General features: G+C 43.0%; 1 protein-coding gene across 1 annotated transcript in view; it reads right to left on the bottom strand.

Annotated features, from left to right (window-relative positions):
- Window positions 1-17323, bottom strand: part of LOC144138975 (nose resistant to fluoxetine protein 6-like) — a 100771-nt gene that overhangs the window by 7877 nt on the left and 75571 nt on the right. The window lies entirely within an intron of this gene.

The following is a 17323-nucleotide window of genomic DNA, read 5'->3' on the forward strand; positions in this document are numbered from 1 at the left end:
CTCCGGGATCGTGTGTGTGGCAAGCACGCGTACTCGCGAGCGGGTGGCGTCCCGGTATACGTAATGGACGCAACGTGTGCCCGCCCGTATAAAGGTTGCGGACTTGCGAGAATATGAAGACAATGACTGCGGCCATGTCTGTAGCGTGCGGACCAATGACGGAATTGTGATATCCGCAGTGTACATTTCGCCTGGTAGGCACGTGCATGGGAGATGTTAGTAACGGCGCCGCACCTGTTGGGGTTGTGAAAGATATCAGTGCGGATTTATTTAGGGACCACACAGAAAGCGGTTGGCACTGTTCGTGGTACGGAGAAGTTTTGTTTGCAATGCCACACTGATCAGCGCTAACCAACGACGCATGTGTCGTCGGTTGTTCCTGCCCTACTCAGCTTCGCTGGCCAAACAACTTGGCAGTTTGAATGGCCTTGAACTTTCCAGTTACGGGACACATGAGCGGTGCTGCTGCGTGCGCGCACAAAGACCGGAATAGTGTGAAGCGGCGCCGTGCTAGAACAGCAGGCGTTGCGTCTGGACACATCTACTGGGGCAGGGCGGAGGGTACCGCGGCACCAACACAAAGGAAATGGTCAGAAATATCGCGAATATTCCGTATTTCGCATCAACACAAAATGCTCTCACGAAATCTAATATTATTAAAGTAAACCACTTATACAGGTTTCGTATTTTAAGCTTATTTGTTTGTGCATCAAACGCGCTGAAAAGCTTTTTTAATATCATTTTCATCTCTAAAAGCCAGGAATGCTGATTCATGTGCGCGCAGCACAGAACAATGGCTAGTTCCGCGATTCCGCACTGAATATAAATATCGGGCCCCACACTTTAACATTCCCACCTTTTCAAGTGAACACAAACATACAGGTTACATTTCCCGCAAACAGCTGCGGCAATGCTTCATAACCATTTAGTTTCCATCACTGTTGCAATCATTTGCTGGTATTTTGTATTTACGAGTTATTGCTGTTTTTTCATGACTAGAACTGTCTTTTTATGTTCATGTGTACAAATTGTTAATTTTAAATTTGTAGTTTTTGCATAACGTTCCGACATCAGCTTATTGTTTTGTATAATTACGTACCACGGATGTACTCTTTCATTTCATTTTGTTAGGAGTGGTGTTCTTCTTTGTGTTCTTGAAACCTGCCAAGTGAGGGTTTCCGGGCCAATGTGAAGCTGCCTTGAGTAAATTTTAGCCCGGAAGACCGTTTAGTATCTTCTGGAGAAAATAAAGATTATTATTAATATTATTATTATTATTATTAGAGGGATGTGTCGGAATTATCGGTCTGGTGCAGGAAAAACTGCCTAATTTTAAACCCCACTAAAACAAAGGTTGTCACCTACAGCCGGAAAACCCACCGTCTGCTGTTTTCCTACAGTATTGAGGGAGCTCCTCTGCAAATGGTTGAGGAGATCAGGGACCTAGGGGTGCTTTTCGACAGTACCCTCTCTTTTTCTCCTCATATTAGGCTCATCACCCGGCGAGCACTCCGAAGCCTTGGAAATGTGTGGATTACAAAGGAATTCTCTTCTCCAGATCCATTTCTAATGCTATACAATGCAATATGTATACCACAGTTAGAATATGCTTCTGTTGCCTGGAACGGCATCTCCAAATCTAGTAGTGAATTAATTGAACGTGTGCAGAAGAAGTTTTTATCCATATTTAAGCACCGTCATCACAATCACAGTTTTCATCCTGATTCTGACTTACCCATAGTCCCTTCCATCCCTTCCTTGAACTGCAGACGTATGCGTGCAGACCTTACATTTCTTCACAAAATTGTTCATGGCGACCTTTCTTGCGCAGACCTGCTTAACTGTTTAGAGTTTAGTGTACCACAAAAGCCCACCAGGTCGCATCGCCTGTTCTTGACCGCTGCGCGCAACTCCAATCATTCTCCTGTGTGCAGAATACAGAATTGTTACAACCGCTTCTTTGAACGCCTTGACATCTTTCAGAAATCCTTTACAATTTACCGTACAGCGCTGTTGAATACAGTATGTTAAACACCTATGATATGTCTGTCGCTCTTTTTTTTCTGGAATTTGGTTTCTCTGCGGTTGTGTCTATCCAACTGATAGTTGCCTATTTTTGAAACTGTTTACTGTCATTTGTTCGTATTATCATTTGTCTCTACACTCCGTTGTTTTTGTTGTATTACTGTCAAACTTCGTTGCTCTGCCTGTCGTGTGGCCTTTACGACAGGCAGAGCAACATAGGCATCTTCTTTTTTTATTTTTTACCTGTACCCAGGCTCCGCCTGTGCTGTATTTGTCATTTTCACTACTTCAATTTGTGTGTCTTGTCGCTTGTTTGTTTCTTGCTATATGTTTCTTGTATTTTGTTTTCATGTAACTACCCGTGCGCCAGCACTCAGGCCTCTGGCTGTTCCTGGGCACGTAAATAAACATGATTGATTGATTGATTGATTGATTGATTATTATTATTATTATTATTATTATTATTATTATCTTTACGTTATTGTTTCTTTCATGCATACGGTTTTGTGTGTTGTGTTGTCTTGATTTTAGTTTGTTTTTATGTATGTTTTGTATATGGTGTACCAGTACCAAGACCCTAGGGTTGTTCCTGGGCACCGAAAATAAAGGTTGATTGATTGATTGATTTGATTATTATTATTATTATTATTGCACGCATGCGGCGTGCAGACCTCGAGACTGAGGAATCAGTCTGGCTTGAGGTAGGCCTCAAGAGGGGCGAGAAGCTGCTCATCGGTGCATTCTATATAACCCCGGACATTTTACCTGCTGAATATAATCTAAAGCTCACATCTATTGAAAATGTTTCCAATTCACACTCCAACCATAAGCTAATTATACTTGGGGACTTCAACACCCCAGGTATTCACTGGAACAGTCTTTCATTTCAGCATAAAAACCATTATGCAGCGCAGAAATGCACCATGTTATTAGATTTTCAATCATTCACCTCCTTGCAGCAGTTCTGCCACATAGAAAACTTCTGTGGTAATGTCCTAGATGTGTGCTTCTCGAACTTGAAAAACGTAGAAGTGTGTGCCTCCGAAATATCTCTTGTACACCCCGACAAGTTTCACCCCCCTCTTATTGTCTCTGTCTCTGTCGCTGCCCAGCATTGCTATGGTGGTGTTGACGATTGTGCAGTCCCGCGATATGCTTTCAAGCGTGGAGATTATGTTGGGCTCTATCACTTTTATTCATCTGCCGAATGGTCTAGTGTTTTTGATGTCAATGATGTTGACGAACAGGTTCGACGTTTTACCGAAATTGTCAGGAGTGGCATGGAAAAGTACATCCCTTGTTATATGCCTGTTCATTCCAAATTTCCCCATTGGTTCTCTAAAGAACTTCGAAGTTCGCTTAAACTTAAGGACAGCGCCCACAAAAAGGCCAAGCGTTCTGGGCTCGACAAGTGGAAAGCGGAGTTTAGTCGGTATCGCTCACTTTGTAAAAGCCTCTACCGGCGTGACCACCAGCTCTATATAGAGTCGTTAGAGGCTTCTGCGTCTCAGAAACCGGCTGACTTCTGGAGGTATGTACGCGGCCGTTCTAAGGAGTCTAAAGAACACATTAGCCTGCTTAATTCCGATGGGGAACAGGTTGAGGATGTCGCCACTAGCTTTGCTCAGTACTTTCATTCTGTCTTTCAACTGCCAGATGGTCACGACGAACGCCTATCGTTTAATAATATGTCTAATTTTAGTACACTTATGTTCGATGAAAAACTTGTCAATGATAGCCTTAAACGGATGAAACCGTCATTTTCCTGTGGTGCAGACGGAATTCCAGCAGCCCTCATGAAGGTTTACGGCAACATTTTTGTGCCTGTCTTAACTTGCATTTATAATAACTGTTTACTTTTCGGCAAATTTCCTCGTGCATGGAAGATTGCTCGAATTTTTCCAATATTTAAGTCTGGTGATAAGTCAGCCGTTACCAACTATCGCCCAATCTCACTCCTTTGTGTCGCCTCAAAACTCTTTGAGTCAGCTCTGCACAACGTTCTTGCTGCCTGCGTCAAGAACGTTCTGATACCAAATCAGCACGGCTTTTTCTCGGGTCGATCGACGGTTACAAATCTTGCAAGCTTCATGACTCAGGCTTCGGCTGCAGTTTGTGAAAACGGCCAGTTGGATGTTATCTATTTTGACCTCAGTAAGGCGTTTGATGTAGTGAACCATAAATTATTAATTAACAAGCTTACTATGTCCGGTGTTGATGCAAGCCTTGTTGCCTTGTTGTCCAACTATCTCCTTGACCGGTCCTTTTATGTAGATGTTAACCACAAAAAGTCTAGTGTTTACCCTGCAACAAGTGGTGTACCCCAGGGTTCCGTGCTGGGTCCCTTATTGTTTTCTGTCTTTATCAATGATGTTTCAACAGTGTTAACAAACTCTTCTTTTCTTCTCTATGCTGATGATGTCAAACTATTTAGGCACATTAGCGGTGTTCAGGACTGCTGTGCCTTGCAGAGGGATGTGTCGGAATTATCGGTCTGGTGCAGGAAAAACTGCCTAATTTTAAACCCCACTAAAACAAAGGTTGTCACCTACAGCCGGAAAACCCACCGTCTGCTGTTTTCCTACAGTATTGAGGGAGCTCCTCTGCAAAGGGTTGATGAGATTAGGGACCTAGGGGTGCTTTTCGACAGTACCCTCTCTTTTTCTTCTCATATTAGGCTCATCACCCGGCGAGCGCTCCGAAGTCTTGGAAATGTGTGTCGGATTACAAAGGAATTCTCTTCTCCAGATCCATTTCTAATGCTATACAATGCAATATGTATCCCCCAGTTAGAATATGCTTCTGTTGCCTGGAACGGCATCTCCAAATCTAGTAGTGAATTAATAGAACGTGTGCAGAAGAAGTTTTTATCCATATTTAAGCACCGTCATCACAATCACAGTCCGGGTCCTGATTCTGATTTACCCATAGTTCCTTCCATTCCTTCGTTGACCTGCAGACGTATGCGTGCAGACCTTACATTTCTTCACAAAGTTGTTCATGGTGACCTTTCTTGCGCGGACCTGCTTAACTGTTTAGAGTTTAGTGTTCCACAGGAGCCCACCAGGTCGCATCGCCCTTTCTTGACCGCTACGCGCAACTCCAATCATTCTCCAGTGCGCAGAATACAGAATTGCTACAACCGCTTCTCTGAACGCCTTGACATCTTTCAAAGCTCCTTTACAATTTACCGTACTGCGCTGTGGAACACAGTATGTTAAACATCTATGATATCTCTGTCGTTCGTTTTTCTTTTTTTTTTATTGCTGAAATTTGGTTTCTCTGCGGTTCTGTTTAACCAATATAGTTGCCTGTTTTTGAAACTGTTTACTTATCATGCTTGTCTTATCATTTGTCTCTATACTCTTGTCATTGTTTTTGTCGTCTTACTGTCAAACTTTGTTCTCTGCTTGTTGTGTATTTCATTACAATAAGCTGAGCCACAGAGGCATCTTCTTTTTTCTTTTTTACCTGTACCCAGGCTCCGCCTGTGCTTTATTTTTGTAATCTTCGCTACTTCAATATGTGTGTGTCTTGTCGCTTGTTTGTTTCTTGCAATATGTTTCTTGTATTTTGTTTTCATATAACTATCCGTGCGCCAGCACTCAGGCCTCTGGCTGTTCCTGGGCACGTAAATAAACATGATTGATTGATTGATTGATTGATTGATTATTATTATTATTATTATTATTATTATTATTATTATTGCGGCAAGATGGCGCCCAGCAAGGATTGCTGTATTCTATGCTCCTGTGTTTTTTACGGTAAACAAAAGTTTTTCCGCTGCCTTTCCTGTAACAAACGCGTGCACGCGAAGTGTGTTGTGTGGCCGGACGCTGAGCTTCAACTCCTGAGTTCTGGCGCTCGGCCGTTCAAGTGCAACATCTGTGAAACGGCTGAGGCGGCGGCTAGGCCTAGCGGAGCCGGCGACGACATCGGCACGTCCGCAAGCGGGGCTCCTTCCCCCTGCTCCCTTCGACGAGACTCGCCGCCCGTCGTCGAGAAGGCCCCGGCCCCGCCGTCCCAGCCGGTTGACCTTGACGCCGAAGCTGCCGGTCTCCGCGCGCTCCTCATCGACGCGCTGGACGGAATTTCTTTCCTCAGCGACCAAGTGGCCCGGCTGCGGGAGAACAACGACCTCATGCGCCGGGAAAACGCGCTCTCTTTCGACCGTCTCCGTCAAGAGAGGGAGGGAGACCGCGCCCATTATGCGAAAGTGGTTAGTTCCCTGCGTGCGGAGGTGTGCTCCTTGCGTGCCGAATTGCTTCGTCGCCCCCCTGCCTTGCAGGATGAAGTACGTCGCAGCTCGGAAAAGCCTTCTTTCACGCAAGTTGTCTACAAAGAAGTGTCGCCGTCGGCTACGTCGGCTCCGCTGCAGTCGGTGTCTTCGGCTTTTCCGACACTGCCTCCCACTCCGTCCCCACTTTCCCCGCTGCAATCTGTGTCTGTGCTTGATCGTAACCCTCCTACTATTGAGAAGAAGCGCCGAAGCCAGGCATGTGTAGGTGCATCGGACACATGTGGACTCGTAGTCGTTCCGCAGCCGAAGCGCCCCAAAGCTATGTTCGTCTCAAAGCTTTCCCCATCCACCACCTCTGCTAGCCTTAATGCCCATCTGTCAACCTTAGGTGTCTCGTCCTTGAGCTGCCGACGACTGAAGACGAAGTTTGACACGTACGCATCCTTTTATATATCCGTCAGTGAAGAGTTTTTCGAGCGCTTGAATGACCCCGCTGTTTGGCCGAAAGACTGCCTCTTTAAGGAGTTTCGAGGCATGTTTCGCGAAGGCATGCTTCACAGCTCTGAGCGCATCACATAAGAAACGCAATGATGACTAGTACTTTGGATGTGTTTTATCAGAATGTGCGCGGTCTTCGTACCAAGGCAACTGACTTCTTTGGTAATGTTCTGGCTTCGTGTTTTCCGTTAATAGCTATCTCTGAAACTTGGTTGTGCCCTGATATTCTGTCCAGTGATTATTTCCCTCAAAATTACCATGTATATCGTAGTGATCGTGCCTTGACGGGAAGCAAACAAAAAGGGGGTGGGGTCCTTCTTGCCGTCGACAAATCTCTCCCGAGTGTGCTTTGTAGTGATATTCAGAATGCAGATGAGTCTGTATGGGTTGAAATTCTTATCTCTAAAACTGAAAAACTTCTTGTTGGGGTTTTTTACATTCCCCCTGATGTAGCTCCTGACGCATTCAATCAGTTAGTTTCCTCCATTGAACAAGAGCTTATTACTCAATGCAACCGCAAGGTCCTCCTTCTTGGAGACTTTAACGCTCCTGGCGTTCAGTGGAGCCATCTATCCTGTTCCCACCATAACCACCACATTGAACAGAAGGGTAATAGATTACTAGATTTTTCGTCTTTCACTTCCATGGCACAGCATAATCACATAGAAAACTGCAGTGGAAACATTTTGGACCTGTGTTTTTCGAATTTTGATGATGTTAGTGTGTCACGCTCTGATTGTCCTTTAGTTAGTCCTGACAGATTTCATCCTCCTCTTTCTATTTCCTGTTCCCTTCCCACAATGCTCCACCATTCCGTAAGTTCCTGCAACACGCAACCTCGCTACGCTTTCGCCCGGGGAGATTACGTTGGGCTGTATGATTACTTTTCTGCTGTCCCTTGGTCGACAGTCATTGACGAACCTGATGTCAATGAACAAGTTGACCGTTTTACTGAGATTGTACTTTTGGGTATGAAGAAATACATCCCGCAATATTTACCAAAGAAGTTCAAATTCCCACACTGGTTTTCTTCTGAATTGCGGGATGCCCTTAAACTCAAAGAACGTGCGCATAGAAAGATGAAGCGCTCTGGTGCGAACCAGTTCACTCAGGAGTTTCGGCGCCTACGTGCCTTATGCAAAATACTGCACAAGCGTGATCATGCTTCGTACCTGGCATCAGTAGAAGCTAAAGCAACCCATCAACCGGGAGCCTTCTGGAAGTACATTCATTCAAGATCTAGTAAAACTAAAGAATCTATTCGTTTACTAGACTCCAACGGCAATGAGGTTGCGGAGGTGGCCGACTGCTTTGCTCGTCAGTTTTCTTCTTTTTTTGGAATTAGCGGTGGCAGTGATAACAGTAGCGCCCCTTGTCACCAGCGCGGTAACTCTGGTTGTTTCCAACTGGATGAGAACATCGTGCGGACCAGTATCAAGCGGCTAAAGCCCTCGCTTTCTTGTGGACCAGATGGTATTCCTGGCGCCATTCTAAAAACGTATGCAAACATATTCGCTCCAGTGTTCACTTCAATGTTTAATAACTGTCTCCGGTCTGGCACGTTCCCTCGCTCATGGAAAATCTCTCGCGTATTCCCTGTATTCAAGTCAGGCCCAAAAACTGACGCCATAAACTATAGGCCAGTCTCGCTCCTTTGTTCTGCCTCTAAACTATTCGAGTTATCTCTTCATATGGTGTTGTCTTTCTCACTTAAACACGTCCTCATTCCTAATCAACATGGCTTTATGCGTGGTCGTTCAACTTCCACAAACCTCGCGTGCTTCATGGAGCAGGCTGTCCCAGCAATCGTTGGTAGAAGCCAGCTTGATGTGGTCTACTGTGACATGAGCAAGGCCTTTGATGTAGTCAACCACTCGTTATTGCTTGCCAAGCTCATTCTGTTAGATGTCCACGCTTCTTTGGTGGGTCTTATACGTTGCTATCTCCAGCAGCGATATTGCTATGTAAGTGTTAACGGTCAAACTTCATTTAGGTACAAAGCAACAAGTGGTGTACCCCAGGGATCTGTTCTGGGTCCCCTTCTTTTCTCCATTTTCATTAACGATGTTGCTTCTGTAATTCAAAATTCTTCTTTTTTGTTGTATGCTGATGATATGAAAATCTTTAGAGAAGTGCGCAATATTCATGACTGTAATTATCTTCAGGCTGATATTGCGTCATTCCATCGTTGGTGCACCAAAAACGACCTAATTTTGAACCCCTCAAAAACGAAAGTTGTCTCCTATAGTAGAAAAACTCAACAGCTGCAATACTCTTATAAAATTGCAAGCACTGCATTGCCGAGGGTGACTGAAATTCGAGACTTGGGAGTACTATTTGATTCTTCTCTGACTTTCTCTTCCCACGTTACACAAATTACCCGTCGCTCTCTTCGATGTCTGGGTGCTGTTTGCAGGTATTCTAGAGAGTTTAAAGGTCCTCTTCCTTTTTTAAAGTTGTATTCGGCTCTCTGCCTACCTCTTCTCGAATACGGCTCTGTTGTTTGGAATGGAACTTGCAAGTCCAATAGTGACCGTATCGAAAGAGTTCAAAATAAGTTCCTCTTTATTTAACCGCTTCCGTCATGTGCTAGAAGACGCTAACGGCAGTGTGCCTTTTCTGAAAAGTCTTCCTTCCCTTCGGTGTCGACGAATGCGAGCTGATATTATCTTTCTTTATAAACTTCTTCATGGGGATATTTTGTGTGACGACTTGGTTACACTTATCAATGTCAACTTGCCGAACAAACTTTTCCGAACATTTCGAACTTTTAGAACAGATGCTTTAAGTAGAAGACGCTCGTCCATCTGCAGAATACAATGTGCATATAATGAATATTCTGATCGTCTTGATATATTTCAGAGCTCTTTTTCTTTGTTCTCAAACGACTTGAAAACTGTTGTAGCTTAAGTGCCTTTAGTCATTGCAAATTTATGTGCTGTATTTATTCTAGGCAAATCATGTTCTTGTTTGTTTGTTTTTCACATTTCCTGGTTTTGCGTTGCTTGAATTTCTGTAGGTTTGAGTGCCAGTGCTTGTAATGCTGAACTTCTTTCAAAGTTGAAACTTCCGAACATTTTGTTATAAAACCTTCGTGTTATGCGTATAACTTATCGCTGTCATGTTCAGTGAGTATTTCCTGTTTTTCACGTGCCTTGAACATTTCGCTGTCCGAGTGTCATGGCTTGCAACGCTAGGTCTCCTGTTTCTTTTCTTTTCTTTTCTTGTTTTTTTTTTGCTGTTTTGCTTTCTGAGATTACTGTAACTATCTCTACTTTATTGTTTCTTTCATGCATACAGTTTTGTGTGTTGTGTTGTCCTGATTTTAGTTTGTTTTTATGTACGATTTGTATATGGTGTACCAGTACCAAGACCCTAGGGTTGTTCCTGGGCACCGAAAATAAAGGTTGATTGATTGATTGATTGATTGATTGATTATTATTATTATTATTATTATTATTATTATTATTATTATTATTATTATTGTGTTTTTAAAACACAATTGTGTTTTTATTGTGTTCATTTCCTTCGGCCATTGTTTGATTCGCCGATTGCCGGGCCCAGTCCCTCAAGCCTCTTTTGGCTTTGACGGGCCCGAACATGATGTATTTCCTTATGAGAATGGCAGTAAAGATTATTAGATTATTAGATTATTTCGAGCGCTTGAATGACCCCGCTGTTTGGCCGAAAGACTGCCTCTTTAAGGAGTTTCGAGGCATGTTTCGCGAAGGCATGCTTCACAGCTCTGAGCGCAGCACATCAGAAAAGCAATGATGACTAGTAGTTTGGATGTGTTTTATCAGAATGTGCGCTGTCTTCGTACCAAGGCAACTGACTTCTTTGGTAATGTTCTGGCTTCTTGTTTTCCGTTAATAGCTATCTCTGAAACTTGTTTATGTCCTGCTATCCTGTCCAGTGATTATTTCCCTCAAAATTACCACGTATATCGTAGTGTTCGGGCCTTGACGGGAAGCAAACAAAAAGGGGGTGGGGTCCTTCTTGCCGTCGACAAATCTCTCCTGAGTGTGCTTTGTAGTGATATTCAGAATGTAGATGAGTATGTATGGGTTGAAATTCATATCTCTAAAACTGAAAAACTTCTTGTTGGGGTTTTTTACATTCCCCCTGATGTAGCTCTTGACGCATTCAATCAGTTAGTCTCCTCCATTGAACAGGAGCTTATTACTCATTGCAACCGCAAGGTCCTCCTTCTTGGAAATTTTAACGCTCCTGGCGTTCAGTGGAGCCATCTATCCTGTTCCCACATAACCACCACATTGAACAGAAGGGTAATAGATTACTAGATTTTTCGTCTTTCACTTCCATGGCACAGCATAATCACATAGAAAACTCCAGTGGAAACATTTTGGACCTTTGTTTTTCGAATTTTGATGCTGTTAGCGCGTCACACTCTGCTTGTCTTTTAGTTAGACCTTGCAGATTTCATCCTCCTCTTTCTATTTCCTGTTCCCTTCCCACAATGCTCCACCATCCCGTAAGTTCCTGCAACACGCAACCTCACTACGCTTTCGCCCGGGGAGATTACGTTGGGCTGTATGATTAGTTTTCTGCTGCCCCTTGGTCGACAGTCATTGACGAAACTGATGTCAATGAACAAGTTGACCGTTTTACTGAGATTGTACTTTTGGGTATGAAGAAATACATCCCGAAATATTTACCAAAGAAGTTCAAATTCCCACACTGGTTTTCTTCTGAATTGCGGGATGCCCTTAAACTCAAAGAACGTGCGCACAGAAAGATGAAGCGCTCTGGTGCGAACCCGTTCGCTCAGGAGTTTCGGCGCCTACGTGCCTTATGCAAAATATTGCACAAGCGTGATCATACTTCGTACCTGGCGTCAGTAGAAGCTAAAGCAACCCATCAACCGGGAGCCTTCTGGAAGTACATTAATTCAAGATCTAGTAAAACTAGAGAATCTATCCGTTTACTAGACTCTAACGGCAATGAGGTTGCGGAGTTGGCCGACTGCTTTGCTCGTCAGTTTTCTTCTTTTTTTGGAATTAGCAGTGGCAGTGATAACCCCTTGTCACCAGGGCGGTAACTATGGTTGTTTACAACTGGATGAGAACATCATGCGGACCAGTATCAAGCGGCTAAAGCCCTCGCTTTCTTGTGGACCAGATGGTAGTCCTGCCGCCATTCTAAAAACGTATGCAAACATATTCGTTCCTGTGTTCACTTCAATGTTTAATAACTGTCTCCGGTCTGGCACGTTCCCTCGCTCATGGAAAATCTCTCGCGTATTCCCTGTATTCAAGTCAGGCCCAAAAACTGACGCCATAAACTATAGGCCAGTCTCGCTCCTTTGTTCTGCCTCTAAAATATTCGAGTTATCTCTTCATATGGTCTTCTCTTTCTCACTTAAACACGTCCTCATTCCAAATCAACATGGCTTTATGCGTGGTCGTTCAACTTCCACAAACCTCGCGTGCTTCATGGAGCAGGCCATCCCAGCAATCGTTGGTAGAAGCCAGCTTGATGTGGTCTACTGTGACATGAGCAAGGCCTTTGATGTAGTCAACCACTCGTTATTGCTTGCCAAGCTTATTTTGTTAGATGTCCACGCTTCTTTGGTGGGTCTTATACGTTGCTATCTCCAGCAGCGATATTGCTATGTAAGTGTTAACAGTCAAACTTCATTTAGGTACAAAGCAACCAGTGGTGTACCCCAGGGATCTGTTCTGGGTCCCCTTCTTTTCTCCATTTTCATTAACGATGTTGCTTCTGTAATTCAAAATTCTTCTTTTTTGTTGTATGCTGATGATATGAAAATTTTTATAGAAGTGCGTAATATTTATGACTGTAATTATCTTCAGGCTGATATTGCGTCATTCCATCGTTGGTGCACCAAGAACGACCTAATTGTGAACCCCTCAAAAACGAAAGTTGTTTCCTATAGTAGGAAAACTCAACAGCTGCAATACTCTTATAAAATTGCAAGCACTGCATTGCCGAGGGTGACTGAAATTCGAGACTTGGGAGTACTATTTGATTCTTCTCTGACTTTCTCTTCCCACGTTACACAAATTACCCGTCGCTCTCTTCGATGTCTGGGTGCTGTTTGCAGATATTCAAGAGAGTTCAAAGGTCCTCTTCCTTTCTTCAAGTTGTATTCGGCTCTCTGCTTACCTCTTCTCGAATACGGCTCTGTTGTTTGGAATGGAACTTACAAGTCCAATAGTGACCGTATCGAAAGAGTTCAAAATAAGTTCGTCTTTATCTTTAAGCGCCGCTTCCTTCATGTGCAAGAAGACGCTGACGGCAGTGTGCGTTTTCTGAAAAGTCTTCCTTCCCTTCGGTGTCGACGAATGCGAGCTGATATTATCTTTCTTTATAAACTTCTTCATGGGGATATTTTGTGTGACGACTTGGTTACACTTATCAATGTCAACTTGCCGAACAAACTTTTCCGAACATTTCGAACTTTTAGAACAGATGCTTTAAGTAGACGACGCTCGTCCATCGGCAGAATACAATGTGCATATAATGAATATTCTGATCGTCTTGATATATTCCAGAGCTCGTTTTCTTTGTTCTCAAACGACTTGAAAACTGTTGTAGCTCAAGTGCCTTTATGTCATTGCAAATTTATGTGCCGTATTTATTTTAGGCAACTCATGTTCTTGTTTGTTTGTTTTTCACATTTCCTGGTTTTGTGTTGCTTGAATTTCTGTAGGTTTGAGTGCCAGTGCTTGTAATGCTGAGCTTCTTTCAAAGTTGAAACTTCCTAACATTTTGTTATAAAACCTTCGTTTTATGCGTATAACTTATCTCTGTCATGCTCAGTGAGTATTTCCTGTTTTTCACGTGCCTTGAACATTTCGCTGTCCTAGTGTCATGGCTTGCAACGCTAGGTCTCCTGTTTCTTTTCTTTTCTTTTTTTGCTGTTTTGCTTTCTGAGATTACTGTAACTATCTTTACTTTATTGTTTTTTTCATGCATACGGTTTTGTGTGTTGTGTTGTCTTGATTTTAGTTTGTTTTTATGTATGTTTTGTATATGGTGTACCAGTACCAAGACCCTAGGGTTGTTCCTGGGCACCGAAAATAAAGGTTGATTGATTGATTGATTGATTATTATATTATTATTATTGTTATTATTATTATTATTACTCCCACGTGTGGTAGAGGTTAATGACCTAGGCGTCACTTTCGACAGTAAACTGAGCTTCTCTCCACATATTCAGGTAATTACTCGTAGAGCTCTTCGATCGCTTGGCGTTGTCTGTCGCGTGTCCAAGGAGTTCAAGGAGCCGATTTCTCTTCTCAAGCTCTACACAACTATATGTCGTCCTCAGCTTGAATATGCATCTGTTGTCTGGAACAGCACGAGCAAAACAAACCGTAAGCTTGTAGAAAGGGCCCAAAATAAGTTCATATCTATCTTCAACCATCGCTTTGGCGATAGTAGTAATTATAACCCTGGATCGCCCTCTTCATTGACGCTATCATGCTTAACTTCCAGGCGGAACAAGGCTGATATTCTCTTCCTCTTTAAAATTATGCACGGCATAGTGTCTTGTGGTGAGCTGCTACAGCATGTTCTTCTTTATGTGCCGCAAAAGTGGACCAGGAAACATGATACCTTTTGCAACACCAATTGTCTGCGTGTCTTGTGCCCTGTGTTCCGACTGCAATGCACGTACAATCGGTACTCGGATTACCTTGATATATTTAATGATTGCCCTACTCTATTTCGCAAACATGTCTGTGAGTTTGTATTGGCGTAACTGCCAACTTCTCTTATTCTGCATTTGTCTTTTATCCTTGAGTTCATGCACTTAAATGACTTTCATTCCGTAACTTCAACATAAGCTATCCTTTCGTTTTTTTGTATTTTGTATTTTATTTTGTATTTGAAAGATGTGTACATTATGTTTCGTGTGTTTCTGTCTCCGTGCGCCAGCACAAAGGCCCCCCCCCCCCCGGCTGTTCCTGGGCACGCAAATAAATGATTGATTGATTGATTATTATTATTATTATTATTATTATTATTATTATTATTATTATTATTATTATTATTATTATTATTATTATAACACACTTATGTTCGATGAAAAAATTGTCAATGATAGCCTTCAACAGATGAAACCATCATTTTCCTGTGGTGCAGATGGAATTCCAGCAGCCCTCATGAAGGCTTACGGCAACATTTTTGTGCCTGTCTTAACTTCCATTTATAATAACTGCTTACTTTTAGGTAAATTTCCTCGTGCATGGAAGATCGCTCGAATTTTTCCAACATTTAAGTCGGGTGATAAGTCAGCTGTTTCTAACTATCGCCCGATCTCACTCCTTTGTGTCGCCTCAAAACTCTTTGTGTCGGCTCTGCACAATGTTCTTGCTGCCTGCGTCAAGAACGTTGTGATACCAAATCAGCACGGCCTTTTCTCGGGTCGATCGACGGTCACAAATCTTGCAAGCTTTATGACACAGGCTTCGGCTGCAGTTTTTGAAAACGGCCAGTTGGACGTTATGTATTTTGACCTCAGTAAGGCGTTTGATGTGGTGAACCATCAGTTATTAATTAACAAGCTTGCTAAGTCCGGTGTAGACGCAAGGCTTGTTGCCTTGTTGTCCAACTATCTCCTTGACCGGTCCTTTTATGTAGATGTTAACTACAAAAAGTCTAGTGTTTACCCTGCAACATGTGGTGTACCCCAGGGTTCCGTGCTGGGTCCATTATTGTTTTCTGTCTTTATCAATGATGTGTCAACAGTGTTAACAAACTCTTCTTTTCTTCTCTATGCTGATGATGTCAAACTATTTAGGCACATTAGCGGTGTTCAGGACTACTGTGCCTTTCAGAGGGATGTGTCGGAATTATTGGTCTGGTGCAGGAAAAACTGCCTAATTTTAAACCCCACTTAAACAAAGGTTGTCACCTACAGCCGGAAAAACCACCGTCTGCTGTTTTTCTACAGTATTGAGGAAGCTCCTCTGCAAAGGGTTGAGGAGATTACGGAACTAGGGGTGCTTTTCGACAGTACCCTCTCTTTTTCTCCTCATATTAGGCTCATCACCCAGCGAGCACTCCGAAGTCTTGGAAATGTTTGTCGGATTACAAAGGGATTCTCTTCTCCAGATCCATTTCTAATGCTATACAATGCAATATGTATACCACAGTTAGAATACGCTTCTGTTGCCTGGAACGGCATCTTCAAATCTAGTAGTGAATTAATAGAACGTGTGCAGAAGAAGTTTTTATCCATATTTAAGCACCGTCATCACAATCACAGTTTTCATCCTGATTCTGACTTACCCATAGTCCCTTCCATCCCTTCCTTGAACTGCAGACGTATGCGTGCAGACCTTACATTTCTTCACAAAATTGTTCATGGTGACCTTTCTTGTGCAGACCTGCTTAACTGTTTAGAGTTTAGTGTACCACAAAGGCCCACCAGGTCGCATCGCCCGTTCTTGACCGCTGCGCGCAACTCCAATCATTCTCCTGTGCGCAGAATACAGAATTGTTACAACCGCTTCTTTGAACGCCTTGACATCTTTCAGAAATCCTTTACAATTTACCGTACAGCGCTGCTGAATACAGTATGCTAAACACCTATGATATGTCTGTCGTTCTTTTTTTTTCTTGAATTTGTTTTCTCTGCGGTTGTGTCTATCCAACTGATAGTTGCCTATTTTTGAAACTGTTTACTGTCATTTGTTCGTCTTATCATTTGTCTCTACACTCTTGCCGTTGTTTTTTTTTTGTATTACTGTCAAACTTTGTTGCTCTGCCTGTCGTGTGGTCTTTACGACAGGCAGAGCAACATAGGCATCTTCTTTTTTTTATTTTTTAACTGTACCCAGGCTCCGCCTGTGCTTTATTTCGGTCATTTTCACTACTTCAATTTGTGTGTGTCTTGTCGCTTGTTTGTTTCTTGCTATATGTTTCTTGTATTTTGTTTTCATGTAACTACCCTTGCGCCAGCACTCAGGCCTCTGGCTGTTCCTGGGCACGTAAATAAACATGATTGATTGATTGATTGATTATTATTATTATTAATTTTATTGAACGAGTGCAGACAAAATTCCTGTCAATATATAAACACCGACTAGGACGCAGTTCTGTTTCGTCCTCTAGTCAACATCAGCTACCTAAGCTTATTCCCTTGAGTTGTAGGCGTGATCGAGCTGACCTTCTTTTTCTGCACAAGCTACTACACGGAGTCATTTCCTGCCCAGAACTTCTGTCCCAGCTTATGCTCCGAGTTCCCCAGAAGTGCACGCGATCGCGCTATCCATTCCATACCGGGGCAACTAGTAGTCGTCACTCGCCTATCCACCGACTGCAAAGCCTGTACAACTTTCTTGGGGACAAATTGGATGTTTTCAGTGGCTCCCTGGCCCAGTTTTGTGCAGGGCTGAGTAGTGCTGTTTGTAGCTAACAGTATATGTCTTACTCCGTTCACACAATTCTTGATATGCCACCTTCCTTTCTTTGCTCGTCACGGCATTTTATTCTACTTCTCGTATGTATAGCTTTTATCCTTACCTCACTATCATCTAATTGGCTGTATGTTCACTTAACTAGTAC

This window comes from Haemaphysalis longicornis, unplaced genomic scaffold, assembly GCF_048455015.1.
Source record: "Haemaphysalis longicornis isolate Haplotype H1 unplaced genomic scaffold, Haemaphysalis longicornis Haplotype H1 scaffold_5, whole genome shotgun sequence".
In the NCBI taxonomy this organism is placed as follows: Eukaryota; Metazoa; Arthropoda; class Arachnida; order Ixodida; family Ixodidae; genus Haemaphysalis; species Haemaphysalis longicornis.